The following is a 22,643-nucleotide window of genomic DNA, read 5'->3' as shown; positions in this document are numbered from 1 at the left end:
TTTCCTCTGTAAGGCTCATAAGCATCTTTATGTGCGCTGTGTGATTCTCACGGTTGGGGGTGTGAGGAAGCCAGTGGGGACTGTGGGAAGACTGCCCATCACTGGTGCATTCGACATCCTCATTTTACCAGGGCCCAGAGCAAGTGCGAGTCAGGTCAGGGGCCAGGTCTGACACTACAAAGCATAACTTCACATTAATACACTGCTTATGATTACGAAAGACTGCCTAAATGGCGCCCTCTGGCATTGCTCTCTGGCCCAGTGCACACTAGGATGGACAGTTATCCTGGGTGCCGTAGGAGGCTCCCTGTAATGACTGTGAGAAACCTTACTGGGTTCTCTGGGTATGTTCAACCCTCTGAATGCCCCAGTCTTCCTCTGTGACCTGAGGACACTGATGTGACCTCCCAGAAGGTCTGGCTCTCATGCTGGGTTCCCTCTGCCACTGTCCCCTCCCCTGCCTGAGGGCTGTTCTCTGTGGACAGAAGTGGGGGTCCCAGCAGAGCCTACACAGTGGGGGGAAGTTGGAAAGACGTTATGCCCTTAGCACCCAAATACCATTTCCTCCCAAACTGCAAGGGAGGAGCTGAGCTCCAAGTTCATGATGACCAGTGGGGCCGGGGGTGGGTTTGTCCCCCAGGGGCCACTTAGCAATGTCTGGAGACATTTTTGATGACCACAGCTGGGCAGAGGAACGCTACTGGTGTTTAGTCAGTAGAAGTCAGGGATGCTGGTAAACCTCTCAATGTACAAGACAGGCCTGTAAAACAATTACGCCGCCTAAAATCAATAGTGCTGAGGTTGGAATACCCTCGTGTACGGCACAGAGCAGTCAGCCTGGTCCCCTCCCTGCTTTCTCTGGTGCTTGACCAGCCATCTCACCCCTGACTATGTGCCGTTTCCTGACCTGAAAAAGGAGGCATTAAATTGTTTTGATGCTCCACACAGCCATGCCTAACACAGTCATCTGTTAGCTTTGCCTCCTTAGTCCGCATACCTGCTGATTTTTCCTATGGTATTTTAAGTCTCCATAAACAACTACACAATGGGATAATTATTCCCACTTCACCATTCCTGTGTTGCTATGTAGAGGAAAAGAGAATACCATACACAGTTGGTGCTTAATAAACGTTTGTTTGTTTGTTTGTTTAGGAAACTAGCATAATGCATCACCAGGGAAGGTGAGTTTAAGTGAACTGTGATTTCCTGAAAAGTGCCCTTATCCAACAGCTACTAGGGCAGAGGGATCTTTGGGACAAGAAAACCACAATATTTTGAACTTTTCAAGGGGCAGGTGTAGATCCTGGGCTTTGCAGGGAGCCCACCTAGTGAGGTGGGAAGAACTTGCGCTTTGCAGGTTCACACGCCTGTACTTAGTGCTCTGACCCGTCCTAAAAAACAAAACACAACAAAAGTCTCTTACTGGAAGAATCATTTCAATAGCCCAGTCAATACAGAGTGGGAATTGCAGCGCTTACTTCAAGTCTGACCTGATTTCAAACCACTCCTTTGCCATCATTTCCTCCTGAGTGACCTGATTGTCAATATGGCTGATAACCGTGCAGATTATTTAGGAGCCTTGTGAATTTTAAGTGAGAGAAAGCATCTAATAAGTGCTTGGTGTTAGCTCTCAGCCTTGGCTGGTTTGCTCAATGAATAGAGCATCAGCCTGGCATGCAGATATCCCAGATTTGACCCCTGGTCAGGACACACATAAGAAGTGACCATCTGCTTCTCTTCTCCCTTTCTCTCTCTTCCCCTATCACAGCCAGCGGTTTGACTGCATTGATAGTTGGCCTCAGGTGCTGAGGATGACTCAGTTGGTCCAAGCGTTGGCCCCAGATAGGGCTTGGCAGTTGGATCCCAGTTGGGACACATGCAGGATTCTGTCTATCTCCCCTCATCTCACTTTAAAAAAAAAAATGTTAGCTCCAGTTTCTATCATGTGCTTAGAGCCACAGGTGGGTCCCGGTCAATGTGTTGCCTGCAAAGGTAACATTCTTCAAGATTTAGATGAGATCACAACCATTTTCAACCCCCCTTATGGTTTCATGAGAAATCTAGATGTTTGGTGGCCTGTGCTACCCATCCTCCTACCCAAACACACCACACCCCCAAGGACATGCATGTCAGAGTATTGCAGGAATCAAAGGAGGACAAAAATGCCCAGAAAACATGATGAAGGAAGTAGGATATATTAAAGGCGGCTGAGTATGTGGGGTTTCTAGCTCCGAAACACAGGCTCCCCGAAGTTGATTTTCTTACAGGTTATATACCTTTACAGTATCTAAGTAATAGGCATGTGCTTTCTTTTTTTAAGGTTTCCCAGAACTCAAGGAGAGGGGAGGGAAAGTTTTGGTGTGGTCAGCAAGGGGGAAGGAGTTTCTCGATCCCTGGTTAGTTACATACAGATCCTGCTATTCTTGCTTTGTATTGTAACTATTATAGTTAATTTATCACTGGCTGACTCGGTGACCCCAGCTGGCTCCTTTCCTTGTATTCTTTTCATTTCTTCCTTCTCAGGGAAGAAGTGGCCTGCCCCTCCTTCCTCACTCCCCCCCCCCCTTTGAGACTTCAGAATGTTTTTTATAATGGAGTCTCACATTCTTCATCTGATCCCAAAAGGGATGCCCAATAGTGGGAGGTCAAGTAAATATGGGCCATTGTTCATTGCTGTACTGTGGCCCCTATCATGTTCCTTATGCTGTTTATTAATAATGGCAACAAATACGAACCTATTAAACAAATTCCTGGGTGTAGTGAGACTGCTCCTATTAGGGTTTTAAACCTACTAAAGGCTGAGAACCATCCCCTAAAAAGGCTACTTGGGTTTCCTAGAACTTTGGGCTATTATTGGTCTATTTCTCCTATCCTCCTGCTGCTATTTTTACTTTAAATATTGTTGTAGTAGGAGGATTTGTAGGATTATAACAGACATAGGGCTTGTTATCTCCTGGGTCCCACACTGAATATTGAGTCTGATTATAGGTACAGCTCCCTCTCTGAGTTCCCTCACACTCATAGAAGCTATAGGAAAGCAAGGTGGTGAAGACCTTTTGGCCTTCCTTGTTGACATGGATACACACTTTACAGTGCTCTGCCCTAGTTCCCCTCCCTCCTCAGAGTCCAATTATAAGGAGCCCCACGGCAAGATTCCTCAGGCTTTGGTCGTACGTGGACCAGCCAGCTTCCGGTTTGTGGCTGGAGCAGGGCATGTTCTTCTCAGGGTCAACTTGCAAGGGTTGGCAGGGTTAGTCTCTGCTGTCTATGAAGGTGTCTCTGCTGGGGCCACAGTCTTCAGCCAGCTGTGGTGAATCCAGGTGGGTATGCCTTCTACCTGGGTCAGGGGGAAGCTGGATTCTATCCTTGACCCACACCTGGTCTCCTGGGGAAAAAGAATGGAAAGGGACAAACTGATCAGAGCCGTATCTAGCACCTACTTGGATATGGTACTGGCCACCTTGCCTAAAGCTTTTAATTGCCTATGTAGTTGTTTCTCGTAATTCTCGGGGAGTCCCTGGCAAGCTATGTAATACTGGGGGAGGCCTATTGTATAATACCTCATAAGGTGAATACCCAGTGTTCTTGGAGGAGATGCACTGAACCTTAAACAATATTAGAGGCAAAGCTTGTACCCATTTAAGACCTGTTTCCTGACGATTTGCTAGCCCTAACTTCAGAGTCCTATCCATGCATTCCACCTTTCCCAAGCTCTGAGGTCTGTATGCCGTGTGAAGCTTCCAGGTGATGTCCAACGCTTGACCTGTTCCTTGTACTACCTTAGCCACAAAGGCCGGGCTGTTGTCGGGCCCTATCCAAAGTGGCAGTCCAAGCTTTGGAATTCTCTGAGCAACACCCTTGTTACTTCTCTAGCCTTTTTAGTCCAGGTGGGGTAGGCTTCTACCCATCCTGAGTAGGTGCACACTAACACCAACAGGTACTGGTAATCTTGACTTTGGGGCATGTTGTTGCAGTCCACCTGTATATCCTCAAAGGGGGCTGCCCCATAGGACTGAATACCAGGGGGGTAATGAAGGTCCTTGTTTTGCATTATTCTGATGGCAGGTTGAACAACGCAGGCTGACTTTCTTGGCTATGGAAGCCAAGAGAAGGATATAGAAATATCTCCCTAGCAGTTTTTCTGTCTTTTCTTGTCCTAGATGGGTATCAGCATGCAAAGCCTGGGCTATGGCTGGTCCTAACAGGTGGGGAATGACAACTCTACCATCTGGCAGTTGCATCCAGCCATCCTTTAATTCTTTGGCCCCTTCCTCTCTGTCCACCTTTCCTCTCCCTTGGAATATCTGGGTGCATGTTCCGGGGCCCACGGGATGAGAGGGGCTATAGTGCCCTTGTGGTAGGGCAGGGTAGAAGTCCCCTTTGCCTCTGCATCTGCTCGGGCATTTCCCTGGGCTTCTACTGTTCCTCCCTTCTGGGGTCCTCGGCAGTGGATCACTGCTACTTGTTTTGGCTTCCAGCAGCTGGGGAATTTCTTTTGGATATTTAAGATCTTTGCCCCCAGCAGTTAAGAGTTTTCTCTCTTTTTGAATTGCCCCATGTACTTGGAGAGTGAGAAAGACAAAACAGAATCTGTAAAGATATACACTCTTTTCCTTTCACTGAGCTGTAAGGCTCGAGCCAGGGCAATCAGTTCTGCCCGCTGAGCAGAAGTGCCTTGGGTTAGAGGCCATGCCTCTATAGTCTCTGTTAGAGCCACTACTGCATACCCGCCTGCCTTTCTCCGCTTGAGTTGACAGAGCTGCTTTCATCCACGTACAGCTCCTAGTCGGGATCCCTTAGGGGTTGATCTAGCAAGTCCAGCCGGCTGGAGTATACTGCATCAAGCACTTCTAAGCAATTGTGTTGAGGCTTTCCCTTATTTACTGGGAGCAGTGTTGCTGGATTTGGAGTGGTCCACACCCTCTATTACTAGTCTGGGGTTTTCACATAATAAATTCTGGTACTTAGTGAGGCAGGCATTAGTGAGCCAGTGATGTCCTTTGACATTCATCAGAGTCACTATTGCATGTGGCACCTGCACTTCCAGGTCTTGTCCTAGAGTTAGTTTGTCTGCCTCTTGCACCAGCATGGCAGTGCCTGCTAGGGCTCCCAAGCATGGTGGCCAGCCCTTTGCAACCCCGTCTAGTTACTTGGAGAGGTAGGCTACCGGTCAAGGCCATGACCCCAAATCCTGGGTAAATACACCCACTGCTGCACAAGAAGTTTTGCTAGGTTAGGAAGACCTAGCACTGAGGCAACTTGTAATTCCTTTTTAAGAGTCTGAAAGGCACAGTCCTGTTCTGGCCCCCAGTCCACGGGCTCTATTTCTCCCTCCTTTGTGACTTTATAGAGGGGTTTTGGCCAGTACTGCACAGTTGGGGATTTATAAACAGCAGAATCCTGCTGCACCCAGGAACTCTCTAACTTGTCTCCTTGTGGTGAGGGCTGGGATGTTCTGAATGACCTGTTTCCCTTCTACCCCTAGCTTCCTCTCCCCCTGCTGGAGAATGAATCCGAAGTATACATATTTTACTTGCCTTTGGCAGACCTGGGCTTTCTTCTTCGAGACCTTGTATCCATTCTTCTCCAAGTGGTGTAGAAGCTCATCTCTTCCTCGAGCACATCCTTGGAGAGTCTCGTGACCTAGCAACAGGTCATCCACATACTGAAGGAGGACACATCCTATGTCCTGTGCCGGAAACCTCTGGAGGTCCCGAGCGAGGGCCTCCCTAAAGATGGTAGGGAGTTCGTGAACCCTTGTGGGAACCTAGTCCAGGTGAACTGCACCTTAGCCCCTGTAGCTGGGTCCTCTCATTGGAAGGCAAACAGCTTCCGGCTTTCAGGAGCCAGTCTTATACTAAAGAAGGCATCTTTTAAGTCTAAGCAAGTGAACCATGAGACTTGAGCAGGGAGGAGGCTTAGGAGTGTGTAAGGATTTGGTACTGCTGGGTGCAGAGTCACTGCTGCCTCGTTTACGACCCTGAAGTCCTGTGCTGGCCGATAATCATTGGTCCCCGGTTTTCTGACAGAGGGCAAAGGAATATTCCAGGGTGACTGGCACAGCTCCTAAGCCTGTGTGAATGCACCTGGATTCATTCCTAGGCCTCCCTAGGAATTGGGCGTTGTTTCTGGCTGACAGGCAGTGCCCCAGGTTTTAACTCTTTCCGTTCTAGCACTTAGTTTATTGCCAGCCCGGGGTGGGGGTGGAGGGTTCTTCAGCCCAGACTTTGGGGTATTTTTGAATTAGTTTTTGGCTTGGCGGCTTCCCAGATGCAGTAGCAAAAATCCTTTACTCCTCCGCTCTGGGAACGGTTAAAGTTAGAACAAGCCTAGGCTTAGGCACCTGCTGTAACCTCCCAACTAGGGGAGGAGAGCCTGGGCCTGATTCTGGTGGTTCAGTGGGAGTCAACTCCGGTTCAGGCTCCTGCGAGCTTATGCTGGGACCTGGTAAATCTGGCAGTGACCTGGCAATGACGGGCCTGAGTCTGGCATTCTCTGGGATGGACAGTCAGGAATGGATGGGTAGAGCCTCACTAGCATGTAAGGTGGAGAAGCCAGAGTTTCTGCTTCTTCTGGTTCACTAGGGCTTAAAATTTCCGGCTTTGGCTGCTGCAGCGGCTGTCTGGGTCTGGTGGAACACTTCCCTGCCTTAGCTACCAGTACTGTAGAAGCCTGACCTCTAAGCCAAGTGTCTCTGTAGGGAAACTGGGTGGGTGGCCTGGATCTCTAGTGACTACCTGCTACACCTTCTGTACCACAGACTTATCCAAGCTTCCTTCCGAGAGCCACCCTCACCGAGAAGTGGGCCATTCTAATTCACACAAGGTCTTCAATTTCCCTGGGGACATAGTAACCCTGTAATCCCCTGAGAACTCTTTCTTGAAATTCTTGACCATTGTGGCTAAAGGAGTGGGTTTTCCCTGTGAACCTCCCATACCCCCATGACAGACAACAGTCAGGCCACAAGAAGGAGTGGGGGAAGGGGGGGAACTTGGTGGAGACTCCACTTGCTTCAGTCTGTCACCGGCCACTCCCCTCGCGGGAATGGCGGGCCCTCTTGGCTTATGGCAGGCTGATGTAAACCTTCCCCACACAATTCTGCCTCTTAGCCATACGAAGTGCTCTATGGAACGACAGTTCAGAACCCAACACTCGCTTCGGCCCTGTGGGAGAGAGTGGGAACCCTCTCCCGGTGTCCATCTCGTTCACTCTGCACTCACTCTCTTTCACACAACCTCCCCCACACCAGTGGAGGGTGACGAGTCACCACTCCTAACCTGTGGGGCCCGTTCCCTACAACCTGTGGAAGGTGACTGTCGGGGACCAAAAAATCAACACGGTTTTTAGATTTGGATTTCTGGGGGACAGTGGTGTGGGGAACTGGCTTAAGCTGACAGTCTGCCCAACCCCCACCTCACTTACAAAAAGCTAAGCCCTTCCCCACCCCTCCATGTTAGCTGTGATGCTTGTCCTGCCCCCCCATGTTCCCCGGAAAGACAGGTGGCTTTGTGTATGTTAATGTATGGTGGGGGTTTTCTGCACTTGGTAGAATTCTTGGGTTGCCTTGAAACTGTAATCAGAAAAGATCTTATTGATTTGCTAATGTCCCACTTTGCCCTATGAATAAAGGAAGATGCAGTTTTGGGGGGCGGCCCTGTTTTCTGCTAGGGCGGTCTGTTTCTGCCAGCAATAATTGCAGAGCCCCCCCCCCCTGTCTTTTAATTCTTTAAGTCTATTTTCTTAATTCTGCACCGTTCTCGCTCAGGACCTGAAAATACTAGTCGCGCTGGTTCACAAGTGGCACCTGAACCAGGGACTCGAGAAAGGGAGTACTAAACTAAAGAAAAGCAATGGAAAACTCTCCCCAGGTGTGCACAGTCAGGAAAGCTTTTGAGCAGAGTTTTGGGGGAAAGTATATTGGGGAGTAATAAATTATGGGACAGTTAGGGTCAAAAGTGAGGGACCTTCTTTTTGTACAAATGTTTTTATTTGAGGAGAAAATGTTGTTTAGTCAGAGTGAGGTAGAAATAGAGGAAGGTAAGTGTGAGAAGAACTTGGAGTCTGAGGAGGACTTGGGAGATAATAACGCTTAATCCTCTGCTCCTCCATACCCTTAGCAGGTTGCCCCCAAGGTCTTGGTCTCACACCCTTGGAAATCCCCGCTCCAGCAAGCTTTAGATCGGACTCAAGATACAGGGGTCAAACGGAGGAATTCAGCAAAATTAGGGAAGGCACAGATGAGCCATTTCAAGAATTTGTTTCACGGCTGATTCAGGCAGTTGAAGGAATAGTGGTAGACAAAGAAGTAGGAAAGATTTTAGTAAAACAGCTTATGAAAATGCTAATTCTGTTTGCCAGGCTGCACTTCGGCCTCTCAGCAAGAAGGGAGATACAGCCTGACCTGTGGTAGCGCAGTGGATAAAGCATCGACCTGGAAATGCTGAGGTCGCTGGTTCAAAACCCTGGGCTTGCCTGGTCAAGGCGCATATGGGAGTTGATGCTTCCAGCTCCCCCCCCCCCCCCCCCCCCCGTCTCTGTCTCTCTCTGTCCCTCTCTGTCTCCTCTCTAAAATGAATAAAAATAAATAAATAAATATTTTTAAAAATTAATTAAATAAATAAATAAAATATTTTAAAATTTTAAATAAATAAATAAATTAAATATTAAAAAAAAAAAAGAAGGGAGATACAGAGGACTGTATCAGAATATGTGCTGATGTTGGGACTTCATACATGCAAGGTCTTGCTTTTGCCACAGCACTTAAGGAGAGGCTTCCAGGATTCTTTGATAAAAGGCAAAAAAATAAAAACAAACCAAAAAAAAAAAAACCCACGAAAGAAGGAAGGTCAGGGAAGTACTTCTGCCTGTGAATCTTGTTTCCAATGCGGTGGTGGTAGCAGCAGTGGCTGGGTCGGGCCCTGACGGGTGGTGGCTACTGCCGAAGGGCGGGTGATTAAGGGAAACGGACAAAGGAGCCTTCCTGACCCAGTCAACTAAGTTTGCTGCTCAGCTTAAATGGAGGTAGAGAAATTTCAGCATAATCAATCTGGGCTGCCAGTTGCAGCAGCTATTAGAATTTGAGAATGAATAGGAGACTTAGGTATTGGAAAAGTTACAGCTTTTTCTTGTTATTTTTAAATTTTCTTTAATGTTTCAGCTACAGTATCATTTTGTCTTTTTCCTGTTCTTTGCCTGGAAATTAGGGCGGGGGATGCCTGTTTGGATGTGGCTATACAAAATTTTCATGCGGCCTCGAGATTTTTCAAGAAAGAATTTTGTTTCGTCTAATCCTTCTTTTATCCCTCTCAAAAAATGCCCTGACTAAAATCAGGCAGACATCTTTCTAATATGGTTGTACTGTACTCTGAAATCCCGGGTTTCCTCTGGTTTGTCTAGTTTCCTGGTCAGCAAACTGTGGCTCTCAAGCCACATGAGGCTCTTTGGCCCCTTGAGTGTGGCTCTTCCACAAACTACCACGTGCAGACACTACCTCAATAAGGAATGTACCTACCTATATAGTTTAAGTTTAAAAAATTTGGCTCTCAAAAGAAATTTTAATTGTTGTACTGTTGATATTTGGCTCTGTTGACTAATGAATTTGCCGACCACTGGTCTAGTTCATCTAATTCTTGTTTCTGTTTAGTCTTTGTTTAATGTTGTCTGAATGTGATTTTTTAAGGCTTAAATTGAAAATGCCAGCTCTAATATTGAAATGGTTCCATCTCTACAATTTTTTTTTAATTGGAACATGTAAGGTGAGCTCATCTAAATTTAAATAAAATAAAATGTGGATCCTAAAGGCTTTCTAACTTGGCTGAACTGCTTCAAGCTGCAAGCTGCTGAAAGCTAGAAAGCTTGAAGCAGGGTAGATTTGCCTAACAAAAGTGTAATTTTTTTTTTTTTAACTATGGGAAGATAACAAAAGTCATACTGGATTTTTTCAACCTTAATGTACTCTCTAGATTGCCTGTTAATGAGGTAGAAATGTCTTAAAAAGTATTGGAATGTGACTTGGAAAAGCATTTACTATATTTTGTTAAAATTAACATTAAGACAGGTATTTTCTTACAATACTCAAGGTCAAGGCATTATAAAGTGTGCCCACCAAATGCTTATAAATCAATTATAAATAATTTTTTAAAGGGGGAGTCATATTCTAGAACTCCTGCAAATCTTTATCATGCTTTTTACTTAAAAAAATTTTTTGAATGCTGATGTACAGGCCCATTCAGCAGCCGAGAGACTCTGGAATCTTACAAGGGATGCCAAACCTCTTTCTCCTGCAAATGCCTACCCTCCTTCATTTGATCCAGCTAATAACACTGTTTTGTCTTTTTTCAATCAGCTCCAGATATACGGGAAAAAGTTTATATAGGTGGAATAGGACCCTCAAACCCCTCAGCGAGATCTGAGCATGGCTTTTAAGGTCTATAGTGACCAAGAAGAACAGGAAAAGGCAGACAGAGCCCAAAGAGATCAGGCAAAATGCCAGCTCTGGACATATGCCCTTAAAGGCTCTAGTGCCCCTAAGGGGCCTCATAAGCCTCCATCATGGCCCTGCTTCAAGAGTGGAAAGGAAAGTCATTGGGCTAATGCCTGCCTGGCTTCTTGGCCTCCACCAGGGCCATGCCCTTGCTGTGGGAAAAAGGGACACTGGAAGGTAGGCTGCCCCCTTGCTCCTCCAAGGGAGGGTCAGTTTCTTCCAGCCCTATCCCAGCCACCTCTGACCTAACCTTGCCCAGCCTGCTGGGACTTACCACTGAATACTGAAGGTGCCCAGGGCTGTTGGCCCCATCTCATGTCACCGTGGATGAGCCTAGGGTAACCATCCAAGTAGCAGGTAAGCCAATCTCATTTCTTATAAACACAAAGTCACTTACTCTGCCTTGCCTAAATATTCGGGTTTTACTCATCCCTCAAAGATCTTTGTTGTGGGTGTTGATAGTCTTATTTTCCTCCCCATTTGACACAGATCCACTGCCTTGTTTAATCTCCTCCTGCCTCAATGTCCCATGCTTATTTTAGGCTGGGACCTACTCCAAATTCAGAGCCTCTCGCTCTCTCTCCTTTTTGCCCACTTCTGTTACGAATTTACCTCTACCACCCAGCACAGTGTATCCCAAGGTTCTCCTCACCACCCCACAGCTGCAAAACTCCAGAGAAAGGCCCCCTGAGTTCATCTCTCCAGGTTAAAAGAAAACGGAAGCTCCATCTCCATACATGCTGCAGATGGCCCTTCAAGTCTACCTGAATCATTGCCAGCTAGAAGCAGTGGTCATTGGGACTTGGACTCTAGCTGCAAAGTGTGGGAATATGACAACAGTTCCAGTGCCATGCGGACTTTTCCTGAATGTGTGTGATTCCTGCTCTTTGGGACAGTTCTCAGACTGAAGTGGGATTGGGTTGCATTTATAAATAATATGGAGCAGTGATGGTGTCAACATGGGCTTGGTGAAATTACATTAACAGGTTAAGGACATTCAAAACTGCAAAGATTTTAATTTAAATCCTGCTGTATTAGCTAAGAATTTGCTTTAATCTAAAAGGCTTTAATCACTTCATTGTATTAAGACACTTGTTTTGGTATCTGTTAGCATTGGCTAATTTAATTTTGTTGTTTATTTTATATTTTTCCAGTCTGCCTCCAAATTGGAGCATGGGAAATCAGATGAGTATAAATCACAGCACATGAATTGAAGTTAAAAATATAAAAGGGGGATATGTTGGGGATTGAAAAATCAACAGGGTTTTTAGAGTTTGGATTTCTGGGGGACAGAGGTGTGGGGAACTGGCTTAAGCTGACAGTCTGCCCAACCCCCCACTTCACTTGCAAAAAGCTAACCCTTTCCCCACCCCTCCATGTTAGCTGTGATGCTCATCCTGCCCCCCCCATGTTCCCCAGAAAGACAGGCTTCTTTGTATATGTTAATGTATGGTGGGGGTTTTCTGCACTTGGTAGAATTCTTGGGTTGCCTTGAAACTGTAATCAGAAAAGATCTTATTGATTTGCTAATGTCCCACTTTGCCCTATGAATAAAGGAAGATGCGGTTTTAGGGGGCAGCCATTTTTTCCGCTAGGGCAGTCTGTTTCTGCCAGCAGTAATTGCAGAGCCCTCCCAACCCTGTCTTTTAATTCTTTAAGTCTATTTTCTTAATTCCACACCATTCTTGCTCAGGACCTGAAAATACTAGTTGCGCTGGTTCGCGACAGGTGACAAGTCACCACTTCTGTGGGGCCCGTTCCCCACAACCTATGGAGGGTGATGAGTCAGTACTCCTGTGGGGACCACTCCCCACACCTGTGAAGAGTGCACAGTCACTGTTCCTAACCTATGGAGGGCGATTAGTGACTCTCCAGAGGGTGATCAGGCCTTCCTTCTGCCCAGTGGGACAGGACCCTAGCTAGCTTCCCTTGTCTGGTTTTCCTTACTGTGGCTCTGACGCACAATGTTTCTTCATTTCTTCATTGTCTGGTCCTTGCTGGGACCTGTGAAGGGGATCCCCCACTCTGTCCTACAGAGGCAACCACACGGGAAATCCCCGACGTACACTCAGCAAGAGTGTCTGCAGGGCAGCTCGGGGCCTCCCCAATGGGATGCCCAAAGTCCGCCAGTTGTGGGCATCTTTCCTCCTTGGTTCCCAGTCAATGCACCATATATTGCAGGAATCAAAGGAGGACAAAAATGCCCAGACAACTTGATGAAGGAAGTAGGATTTATTAAAGCTGGCAGAGCACATGGGGTTTGTGGCTCCAAAACATGGGCTCCCCGAAGCTGACTTTCTTACAGGTTATATACCTTTACAGCATCTAAACAATGGGCATGTGCTTTCTTTGTTTAAGGTTCCCAGGACTCAAGGAGAGGGGAGGAAAAGTTTTGGTGGGGTCAGCAAGGAGGTTCACTGGCCACAGTTACATACATACATCTTGTTTTGTATCGTAACTATGGGATATAGTTAATTTATCACTGGCTGACTCAGTGACCCCAGCTGACTCCTTTCCCTTGTATTCTTTTTGTTTACTCCTTCTCAGGGAAGAAGGAGTCTGCCCCTCCTTCCTCAAGAGAAGGTTAAGTTGACTGCTCTCGACTGGGGCAAGCATCATTGTACCACTGAGCCCTCATAAAAAAGACAAACTTGTGAAATAAAACCTGACCGGTGGTGAAGCCAAGACCATTTTTTATTGATTTAAAGTTTAACTAGATGTAGATAACTTGAACTTTGCAGAGACCTGACATTCTAAAATGCCAAGTCCTAAGGCTGAATGTCTGAAAGCAATCACTCAAAATACAAAGAGAAGCAATTCCCGAGGAATGATCAGAGCCTCGGCCTCCACTGCATCTAAAATCCAGATCACCAGCCTCTCGCAAGGGCTGCCACGGAGCTCAGAGTGCACACTGATCAAAACAGAGACCTGCGGCCCTGGCCGGATGGCTCAGTGGTAGAGCGTTGGCCTGGCGTACAGGAGTCCCAGGTTCGATTCCTGGTCAGGGCACACAGGAGAAGCGCCCATCTGCTTCTTCACCCCTCCCCCTTTCCTTCCTCTCTGTCTCTCTCTTCCCCTCCCGCAGCCAAGGTTCCATTAGAGCAAAGTTGGCCCGGGCGCTGAGGATGGCTCTATGGCCTCTGCCTCAGGTGCTAGAATGGCTCTGGTTGCAACAGAGCAATGCCCCAGATGGGCAGAGCATTGCCACCTGGTGGGCGTGCCGGGTGGATCCCGGTCGGGCACATGCGGGAGTCTGTCTGACTGCCTCCCCGTTTCCAACTTCAGAAAAATACAAAAACAAAACAAAAAACAAAACAAAAAAAAAAAAACAGAGACCTGCAAGCATGCCCGGAGCTCACGGGACTGTCAGGCGGACCTGTGAACTCTTATGCCCATATTCCTGCTTCTGGGAGCATGGAGACAGTGGCTCCCACACGAGAGGCAAGCAGCAGCTACCCAGTTCTGGTTCCTTAAACATTCTAAAGCAGAAGTGGAAACTTGCTCTGCTCCAGGATAATCCTTCCTTTCTCCAGAGAAGGTGGCTTTAGTTATCACCCAGCTTCCTCAATAGAGGAAGTTATTTCAGAAGCTTTAATCTAATTCTATTATCCAGAGAGTTCAACACTTGGGCTTAAAAAGCAGCCACTTCCTTTCATTCTAGGGCAAAGGGTTGAGAACAAGCCAGGTCAGAGCTGAGGACAGGGTTGAGAGGGTGGATACAATCTCAGTTCCAGAAAACAAGAGGAAATAACCTAAATGTTCCCTAGCAAGAAAATGAAGAAATATATTGCACTAGAATTACTCAGTGGAATAACCAATTATAAGTGGGGATGCTAAAATTTATATATAAAAGTTAAAACCTTATGGAATAATGCCATTGGTATTAGTGGATTTATAAATAGAACTTAAAAGCATAAAAACATACGTAGGAATGATAAACACTGGATTTATGGTAACAGTTTCTCTGGGGAAGAGGGAGAACGAGGACAGGAGTGCGGGGAGCTTCAATTATATCAGTACTATTTTATTTCTTTGAGATCTGATGCAAATATGACATGATGTTAAATGGAATAAAGCTTAATGGTGGGTAAATAAGTATTTATATGAACCTTTCTATTGTCTCATCTTTGAAATATTTCAGGTTGAAAAAATTATTTTAAAAAGGAGGAAGCAAAAGAAGAAACATTTTTTAAGGAAAAAAACAATTTGAAAACATGCTAATAGGAGCAACAGGAAGAGGAGAAGAGCCTATCAGTCAAGTAACGGGTCCTTCTGGGCTTTCTTGGGCTTCCTCAGCCACCGGCTAGAACTCGGGGTGCGCCTGACAGGGAACCACATTCAGAACCATAGGAGGGCTCTGCCCAGGGGTTTGTCCCCTGTGGCTGGAGAAGGAAGGCTAACAGTAAGGTGACCAATCGTCCTCCTTTAGGGAGGACAGTCCTTCTTTTGTAAGTTCTGTCCTCCCTTGAAAAGTGTCCTCCTACATGTCCTCCTTTTTGATATTGGAGGACTAATCTGTAAATGTCCGTATTCTATCGATGCAGAGTCAATCCATTGTGTGTGATGTGACGTATTTGTATCTAAATGAGTACTTTTTTCTTATAATTATTCTTAAAAATTAATAGGCATGTAAGCATAATTACAATATAAAATATTACAAACGTTTTTATTATGCATTTATCATATAGTGTATTATTGTTGCAATGAATAAAATGTTTCTCTTATTTATGATATTGTTTTCTTCGATTTATTTTTGTCCTCCTTTTCATTGTAAAAAAGTTGGTTCCCTTACTAACAGAGCTTGGGATATATAAACCTGAGCAACGCACATGTCAGAGGCAAGCCTGCCCACACCCATAAGGCACAAGAAGTCATTTCAGGGCTTCAAATCGTCATGAAGGGTCCAGATTCTGTCATCAACACCTGCAGAGATGAAAACAGACAGGCCAGGCTTCCCTTGGGGACCCACGGACAATTTAAGCACTTATTTGCCATATTTTCATTCTATATTAACACTGTCAATGGGAATTGGGTTAGACTGAAAGTAACAGGAAACTCAAGGAGGGGTAGTGCAGAGGCCCTGAATAGGAACACAGAATAAAGACAAAGTTTAGTTCCCTGAGGCAAAAGCCACAGTGCTGTCATCGAGGAAAAGTACTGAACACAGTACACTGTTGAATACCGCACAATAGGGATAGAATTAGCAATTCTAATTAATCAATAGGCAGGGTAGATATCTCAAAAGTGAGCTATTTTCCTTACCCTTCTGTCTGCTCTAAAGAAGTTCCCCTTCCTGACTTCTTCATCCTATCTCTGCTTCTATTTGTGTGTATCAATAAATACCTGTAGGAACTAGGGATCAGGGCCATTTCATGAATCCTGTATAGGGGATTATGAAGCAGTCTCCCCTATGTGTCTCGGTGCACTCCATCTGGTCTCCAAGTAGTTATTGTCACCAGATCAAGTGGCACCAATGTAGGGTATGAAAATGAAATGACCTCCCAAAGCGTGGAAAAGGGAAAGGACGTTGGACACATCCTGATAAGTGGGACACAGATTGTGGAGGAATAGTCTTCGAACATCTGCGGTGAGGTCTTAAAATGGATTAGACTAGTGGATTCCTTTCCTTTTCCTCCTTCTCCTTCATTTGCTCTTTAGTATATGAAATTCCCTGTCCCCTGAGCAGCCCAACCATAAGCTCCAACTCTGTGGCCTCCTCTGCAATGTGGGATGTAATGTCACCAATAGGCAACTCACAAAGCTGCTTATAGTAGTGCGTCAACAGTGTCCTTGGTATCCAAAAGAAGGGAGCCTAGGCATTGAAGACGGAGCAGATGGGGCACTGGCTCCGAAAATGGATTACAGAGGACATTCACCAAGGGAATTGCAGAGGCTATAGGGGCAGGATGTGAAATGACCCCATGGGACAGAAGGGGTTCGTGAAGTAAGTAACCACCAGTGCTCAATACACTGGCTTCAAGAATACCAGGATGCAGCTCAGACACAGCTGTAGGGAATCTGAATGCACGAGCTCCAATTGGTGTTGGTGTGCTCACAGGAGCTGGGGCTATGACACTCCCCAGGCTCAGGCCTGCATGAAACGTGCTGCCTTTTTCAGGTTTTTACAGCAGCTTTAAAGGCATGGGTTCGGATTTCAGATATCAAGGCCCCTCTGATCTCTCTTACAAGCATCCCTGTATTTTTTACAAGGAACCCTAGATTGATTTCATTAATCACCTGCAAACTGCCATCTCACGACAGGTGGATAATGAACAAGCAGCAAAGGTGCTGACCCTGTGATTGGCTCATGAGAACACGGATGCTGATTGCCAACAGGTAGTAACTCCTCTTAAGGAGAAGCACTCTAATATGGCAGAAATGATTAGAACATGTCAAAATGTAGGGACAGAAATACACAAGGCCCAAGTTTCAGCCACCACGTTACAACCACAGATATGTTTTAATTGCAGCAAAGAAGGGCATTTTCAGAAAGATTGCAGGCAGAGCCTAATGGCAACTGTGTGGCTTGGCTTTTATGTGTGCCCTGAGGGGCTAATTAAAACTCAGTTTGAACATTTCTTTTAAAGTTCCAGCAGAGTAGATTGTAAAAAGCCAGTATGATCAATTGCTATTCTTGTGTATATTCAAATTACCAGGCCAGGTTAAAACTGGACTTAATACTGTAACCAGGATCATCTTAATTTGGGTCTTAAAAAAAACAAAACTAAGGGTAATTTTAGGCAGAAAAATTATATGTCAGCAAAATCCATTAACACAGAGTTATGAATAACAGATACTAGACTGGTTCCTGAATTTTTCTGATTTTCTTGAATGTTTTGGCTACAACCACTGAACTATTTGTTTTGTTTCTTCCTTATTCTTTGCCTTGAAATTATTCCCAGATTAGGGGATCCTGGAGGGTCTGACTACAGTAATTCCCAAGCAGCTGCTGAGTGTGTATTTACTTGGAGAAGTTCTGTTAATTTAATCCTTTAGCATCCCCGTCTCGAAAGGCCCTGAGATTGGCAGGCGTCTTTCTGGTCTGGCTGTGCACTGAAATCCCGGGTTGCGATATCACATAACAGATTAGAGTTTCCTCTATGGTTTGTCTGAGTCTGGTTTCTGTTTCAGTTTTTGTCTGACATTGTAGTAGAATGGGTAACACACCATCTACTGGTAGGAATAGCCCCACAGGGTGAATTCTGGCTTATTAGTTGACCTATGCTTATAAATCTGTGAAATAATACTAATTTAGGATAGCCAAGATATGGCTCTTTTGAGGCTTAAATTAGGTTCTTGCATGCAAAAACTGGAAATGCTGGCTCTAATATTGAACTCAATAAAATAGTTTCATTCCTGTATTTAAATGCTCTAGGCATTGTTGCTTTAAAATCGAAATACATAAGGAACACCCCTTTAATAGAATGGCACTCCTTACATATACAGTATAAATATGTAAGGATAATCTACAAATATAAATATGTAAGAATAAGTAGAATGGAATTTTGGATCCTAAACTTGTCTTTGTGTTGTATTCTGTAAAGTCTTGCCACAATTTATTGCTGTGCTCTGTGTTCATTGTCTTCAGTTAAGGGCCAAGAAGCAACTTTGCTATTAGGTTTAATTAGGTTTTATTTATGTGTCATGCCCGTGTCTCTGTACTGTAACTGTCTTGTTTACATGTCAAATTGTACTCAGATCTGTGAAATAAGAGTAGTCACTTTCCTTTTGTAAGCTCTTGTCTGTCATCTATCTATCTGTCTGTCTGAAACTTTGACTATTCTATGTGCACTACAAATCCTCTGCCTCCACTACTTGGGTTTTGTCCCAGCTGGACTTTGTAAAGGTCATTTACAGTCCTGGTTAATGTGAAATAAGGTTGAAAGACTAGTGTCTCAGTCCCTTTATTTTGGTTTATAAATACCTTGTGTTTGATCTTTGTCTTTATTTAGAATTTGGTTATTATATTATGTACCAGCTTTTATGTTGTTCATATTAAAGATTCTAAGAAAAAAAGAATAATTCCAAGTAGGGAAAAGATCTCAGTCTCTTTCCAGACACTGAAACTCAGAGAAGAAAAGGAAGAAAAAAAGAGAAACCAGGTCATTTAAGAATTTATTTATAGCTTGTTTTTTTTTTTAATTTTTTTTTTATTTATTTATTCATTTTAGAGAGGAGAGGGGGAGAGAGAGAGAGAGAGAGAGAGAGGAGAGACACAGAGAGAGAAGGGGGGAGGAGCTGGAAGCATCAACTCCCATATGTGCCTTGACCAGGCAAGCCCAGGGTTTCGAACCGGCGACCTCAGCATTTCCAGGTCGACGCTTTATCCACTGCGCCACCACAGGTCAGGCGAAACCAGGTCATTTAAATATCTCCACCAGCCTTCTCCTGGAGACCTGGGAACTATTGTCATCTTGAGAGCAATAGGAGAATTAACAACTCTCCAGACCCTGGGCAGGCTGTAAAAATGGAAAGGGTCATACCACGACCTCGATGTAAAGGAAAAACAATAAAAAAGACAATTTTAAAATCCAAGTGGTTCAGTAGCCCATCCCCTCCCTTCTCATCAGTCATCCTAGAAGGCTGCCAAGGACCAATAAAGAGTCTTGCCTTCTCTGCAGTTACTAATAATACTGTAACATATATAACTCTTCCAAATGTTTCTTTAACCAAGTGGTCTAGAAAGGCATTTGATATTACTACTAGTTTAATTTAATTATGTAATCTCTTTTAAAGTTCTTAACAGAAAATGTTTGTTTTGTCTGGGTTTACAAAAGGTTCCTGTTAACTCTGTTATATCATTTGAAAATATAAGCGTGTTTGCCAATGAAAGAAACTGTTTCTAAAGGTCATGAAATATGTTCATGAAAGTATCAATCTAAAATTTATAATTACTTAGTCCACACTGAAAGTTAAGATTTTTGGAAATTGAGAATTCTGATTAATTGGAAAGAAATTGTATAGTTTTAATTATAAACTGTATAAGATGTGGAGGTACTTTTGAAAGAAAAATAGAAAGGAACCTTGGGACATTCTTGGGGGCCTCAGAAGTTTGAAGAATTCACCCAAAATTACAGGTATTGCAGTAGGAACCAATGACCTTCTTAAAGTGACACCCACGGTCACCTGAGCTCTGCACGTCCTGGCACACCTGCTTCCTGATCCCCGGGATGCTGCCGTTTCAGTGTGAGGAAGGTTGAAGATGGTGGAAGTGTCTCCTGATGGCAGGGCCTCTGGTTCCACTGCTGAGAGTGTTCCTTTCGTCTCCAGTGCAGGGCACAGTAGAAGTCTCTGGAGAAGGCTGTGTGTTCCTGGCTGACGGGTGAGGTGGAAGCACCATCTCTCGGCCGGAGGAAGTCCTCAACCTCTAGACCAGGGGTCTCAAACTCGTGGCCCGCGGGCCGCATGCGGCCCACCGAACAATTTTGTGCAGCCCGCAGACTAATCCACGAAGTTCAAAATATTTTGGATAAAATTAAGTAAGCCTAGGGGCCTACTTGTATTTTTCATTTTTCCAGCATCCTAGCTAGATATTAGCTTAGTTAACAGCAGTTGTGATGCGAACTACAGTTTCTGGTCGTTTTGTGACACTGAGTAAACTGCATGTACGATTGTGCTTGTTGTACTGATTTTTTTTTTTTTTTTCAACTGCAGTAAGAAAAGTGTTGCGTAACAGTTGCCTTTTGTAGACCTAGTGCGGCCGCCGAACGGCTGTGATCTTGCTCTGCGGCCCACATGCTGAGTTGAGTTTGAGACCCCTGCTCTAGACCCTCTGGGAGTTGGCTGAAGTTGCCTTCTCCCTTGGGAGGGGCTGGTTGGTGAGCCCCTCTGGCCCCTGTCCAGGACCCAGGATCCAGCCAGGAGTGGTTTCCCAGGGCACAGATGCATCCCAGGTCCCTAGTTCACTAAGGTCTATGTGCATGGTGGGAGGTCTTTTCTTCGGTGACCCCTACACCATCCTACCCTGGAGTATGAGCATCAGACTCAATTGTGAATGAAGAAGGAATTAGGATAGGAACTGATATTAAGAAGGGTAAAATCTTTGAAGTTAGAATTAGGTCAAATGTGAACTCGGTCATGTAAGGTGTGAGCTTGAACAAGCTACTTAATCTCTCTGCTCCTTAGCTCTCTCACCTGGAAACTCAAGGCTCCTGCCTCACCGGGTTGGCATGTGATTCAGATGAAATGTATGTGAAATGCCCAATTGTGTGCCTGCTACTGATTAGCCAACATTAACCTTCTTTCCCCAAGCCTTCCCCCTAACGCCGACCCCACCTCTTGCCCTGATGCAGCCGACCCCGGTGCTATTTGCTCAGGTACCATGCCTCTGTCCAAGCAGGGGCTTCTGTTCATGAGTTTTGTTTAACAGTACTCAAAACTCTGGAGTCACCGCAGTAGGAAGAGTGGTCCAGCATGTCCCTCTTCCCCCCACCCCCAAGTATGTTCAGGACAGAGACAGTCAAAGCTCTTAACCTCCTATCAGGGTTCCCAGGGCTGATTGCTCAAGTTTGCTTCCTCCAGAGCGGGGCCTGCTCCAGCTGTGAAATCTCCCAGACAGAACACCTGTCCTGACGTTCAGCTTCCCCTGGTGCTCAACCTTACCTGCCTCAGACCAGGCGCTTCTCCTCAGAGGCTCTGCGTGCCCACATGAGCCTGAACTTCAAAAAAGGACTTACCTGCCAAGCCCCTGAGTTGTGTTATGACCTTGGACATTTCGGGAAGGTGGAGATGAAGAATTCCCATCTGTTGCCTGTATCTTCTCCCTCCCTTCTCAGCTCCTCCCCGTCCACCCCTTCCTCCCCGTTTGCTTACTCTGGGGGAAGTGTAGAGCTAGGTGCTAGGCATACAGAACAAAGAAGCATAGAGACAAGTGAGCAGCTGATTGGACACCAGCTGTGGTCAGGTAGTGAGGGATGGGTGCACAGCGGAGGGCCATGAGGGCAGGGGTGGGGAGTGGGGGGTGGGGCGGAAAGTGTCCAGATAGTCGGGAGACACCAGGAAGGAGCTGATGTGTCAGTTGAGGCTTGACAGTGGTGTTCTGGGCGACTAGGCCACGTTGGCAAGATCCAGGGCCAAGAGCGGGTGGCTCATTGAACAACGCAGGTGACTGGGGAGGGATGGGGTTGGGGACATAGTGACTGGACAGGTTGGCAGACATCAGATCATGGGGGACTTTATAGGTTATATTAGGGAGGTGATGCTTTATCCTGCGCATGATGGGGACCATAGAAAGGCTTTAACCAGGGGAGCGACTTGGTCAGAATTGTGATTTGGAAAGAGACTCATTTACTCCATACCCTATGATGGTAGGCTCCAGGCCCCATAAAGTTGCCGGATGCCACTGAGTACTTTTCCTGCCTGAGTCTGGCAGGCTCACGACTCAGTCATGGCGTAAGGTCAGCACCTGCAACTGTGGAGGAAGAGCGGGGTGTGGGGAACGCATGAGAACAGAAAGTGCCGGCCAGATCACGTGGTGGCGCTGGGGCCGCTGCTGCCAGGTAACAGTTTCTGTAGCAGCAAAGCTGATGAGCAGGCTTTGAGGGTTTGAGGTGTAACCGCGTCCTTTCTGTTTCATTCCATCTGTATTTTTGTCTCCCCAATTGTACAGATACGGACAATTGTACAGATACGGACCCCACAGCCCAGAGAGATCAGTGACTTTCCTGGGGTTGAGAAGAATCAGAACAGGAACGTTCACTCCCCAGCTTCTGTTGGTCACCACTTCTAAGCCCGGGGTGGTGCGTGGGGAGGACTACTGTGAGTGGAAGGAAAGGGGATCTGAGAGTCACTCCATTCCGTTTAGTTCTAAGATTTTTCATTTTAAAAAATGGTGGTCTTGACCAATACATTAATTTCATGGCCAGCTGCCAGTTACAACCCAGGGAAAGACCGTTGGCACTAAAATGGGGCTAGGCATGGGTGAGGTATTCTCTCTCCATCCAAAATGACTTTATTTGTTCCATTTTGGGTAAAATGTGAGTTTACCAGAATAGTGACAAAAATGTAAGGTGCTAAGTGGAATAACTAATTTATTGCATGACTGATCAGCTCGGGTCATCTGTGGAGCATTCACAGTGAACTAACCCTGGGGGACATTGGAATGAATAAAAATACAGTCTCTCTAGGGCGCCTATAATCCAAGGGGGAGAGTAACCCATAA

The 22,643-nt window shown here is 45.7% G+C and overlaps 1 protein-coding gene across 1 annotated transcript in view; it reads right to left on the bottom strand.

The window, feature by feature from the left end:
• LOC136326830 (transmembrane protein 98-like) overlaps window positions 1–22,643 on the bottom strand; it is a 79,081-nt gene that overhangs the window by 44,772 nt on the left and 11,666 nt on the right. The gene's annotated exons all lie outside the window — the stretch shown is intronic.

Source organism: Saccopteryx bilineata, chromosome 2 (genome assembly GCF_036850765.1).
Source record: "Saccopteryx bilineata isolate mSacBil1 chromosome 2, mSacBil1_pri_phased_curated, whole genome shotgun sequence".
NCBI lineage: Eukaryota > Metazoa > Chordata > Mammalia > Chiroptera > Emballonuridae > Saccopteryx > Saccopteryx bilineata.
Note: the sequence above shows the minus strand (reverse complement) of the source record. Positions and strands in the feature narration are given on the sequence as shown.